At 41.8% G+C, this 2,372-nt stretch overlaps 1 pseudogene; it reads left to right on the forward strand.

Moving 5' to 3' along the window:
* Positions 1–387: 387 nt before the first annotated feature.
* Positions 388–870, forward strand: LOC103744415 (annotated as a pseudogene).
* The last annotated feature ends 1,502 nt before the right edge of the window (positions 871–2,372 follow it).

Below are 2,372 nucleotides of genomic sequence, written 5' to 3' on the forward strand. Positions count from 1 at the left end.
TTGTTAATCAACATGACAGTGTTAAATGCTATCAACTAACATAATTCACGTATTTAGTAATTCAAATGTGTGTTATTCTTCATCATAACAATTATCTATTTGATATGGGTTCCTCAGCCTCCGAAATGAGGGGGATATGACCAGTAGCTACAGCCATTTTAGTCAGAAATCAAGTACATATTTACCTTTTGCCTTTCAAGAATTGAATTATATATAAAACAATGCTGCTTGTAAATCTCCCTATGGAATCAATAACTTAAATTTCACCAACTCTTTAGAAAGGGGCTTACATCTTCATATGTATGAATATTTACCTAAAATTAAATGAACATTTCACTTATTTGAATTGTTTTACTGCTGTGGCTATATGTCTTTGTCCCCCACGTCATGGCTACCACCATTCCAGGAAGGCTGCTTCTGGGGTTCGAAGGCCCCAATTTCCAGGTCAGTATCACCAATGGCTGCAGCCACTTCCACAACTTTGTGGGAGACTCAGGGACATTCTCTTCTCTTACCCATGAGACTTCACCCCAGGGTGTACCACAGGACTTGGTAGAGCTGCAAAACTACCACTAGAATTTGCAAGGAGGAATGTTAAAGTGATTTCCCCCTCAACAGTGTTGAGGACCATCTTGCAGGGAGCAAGGTTATCAATGCATACAATGGTGATGAGACCACAAGAATTTACCTTTACCTATCATCCATGATAAGAGCAGGGACCTTGCCATCCTGTTGAGCATATTGGACCCAACAGAGGACAGAAAAGGCATGCCGGAGACTGCCCTTGTGGTATTTGGTTTGGGCCCTGATAAGAAGCTGGAGCTCTCTAACTTCTACCTTTCTTCCACTGGCAGGAATTTTGATGAGTAATAAGGTCTCCCTAGATGACAGCAGAAAAAAATAGTTGCCGCCCCCATTAACTGGAAGGATGGAGACGGTACTGATGGTCCTTCCAAAAGAGGAAGCCAAACACCTTTTACCCCTAAAGGAGTCTTCACTAAAGAGCTCATGTCTGGCAAAAATTACCTCCACTTCAGTCTGTACGGTAATGGGGCTGCAGCTGCTTGTTCTGCACTGAGGACCTGAGGATGCCGAATGCCAACCATGTTTCCTTGTAGTGGTTCCATAGAGATATCCTGGTGTGATCACAGCCAGGTCACTAGGCTGCTATCTCATTGGCCCATTAAATGGGATTCTGTGTGCCTTCTTCACCAGCATTCTGTACATCATGTTGTCTCTGCACCCTGATGGCCAGCTCTCTTTGAATTAGATGATTGTATTTGAAACGCAGATCTTACTGGGTCTCTTCAGGGTTTGTCTTCAACAAAGTAGTATCAGGTAATGTTTGAGGAAGTTTGTTTTGCTCCATCATTGAATGGTTATCAATTTTTATAGCTGTCCCAACTGACTCATCTGTTAACCATTTTGGAGAGCAATAGAACTTGAAATAGAACTTCTCATTTTTATATGTTATTTATTATAATTTTTTATTTCTTTATGTGTATGAGTGTATTGCCTGCATGTATCTAAGTGCACCCGTGTCATGCAATACCTACAGAGGCCAGAGTGGGACATGGACCCCTGGGAACTGGAGTTATAGACAGTTGTTAGCTGTCATATTAATTGTAAGAACAGCCAGTGTTCTTAACCCCTGAGCTATCTCTCCAGCCCTGAAATTGACCTTCTCTTAAAGACATAATAACCAGAAATGTACAGTAATACAAATATTCTTTAATACTTTATTTTTTATAGAATAGTTTTTATTGACTTTTGTGTATTTCATACAGAACATCTCAATCAGTCTTAATCATCTTTATGTCCCCATCCCCACCAGCACCCGCCCATAACCCCGGCCCTGAGGCAGACAAAAATCCAGCATAGAACTGGGAAAATGAACAGCAGACTCCAATCTTAACAAAGAAATATTGGCAACCGATTGCTGCTAAGTGAAGAAGATCTGATCTTCCTTACAAAAGGGACTCTAGATAGGCTGACTAGACCTCAGTGGATGGACTTGCCCTGGGGAACATCTGGGGTCACTGACTTAATACTTGATATTTTTAATCACAGCTAGGGAGAAACCTTTTTAATTCTGTGCTTCGTTTACTGAAGTGGGGACAATGGGGGGAGGGGAGAGTTCTTTAAGTATTTTCCTATAAGAAATGTGTGATAACTTTCTGTTGAATGTGGCCGATGAAAGGCTTTCTTTGCCTGACAAGGAGGGCACTGCATTCACAGGTGTGAGCACAGAGTGCACGCACCTTGTGGCATTTCTGTATGTCAGTCTTCTCTCTGATGATGTGTGCATGTGAGCCCACCTTGTGAAAGAAGGAGCGGCAATGGAGAATGCTTTGTTACTGAACCATCCTAGC

The sequence above is a fragment of the Nannospalax galili genome, unplaced genomic scaffold (genome assembly GCF_000622305.1).
Source record: "Nannospalax galili isolate Female #2095 unplaced genomic scaffold, S.galili_v1.0 scaffold202, whole genome shotgun sequence".
NCBI classification, from domain to species: Eukaryota; Metazoa; Chordata; class Mammalia; order Rodentia; family Spalacidae; genus Nannospalax; species Nannospalax galili.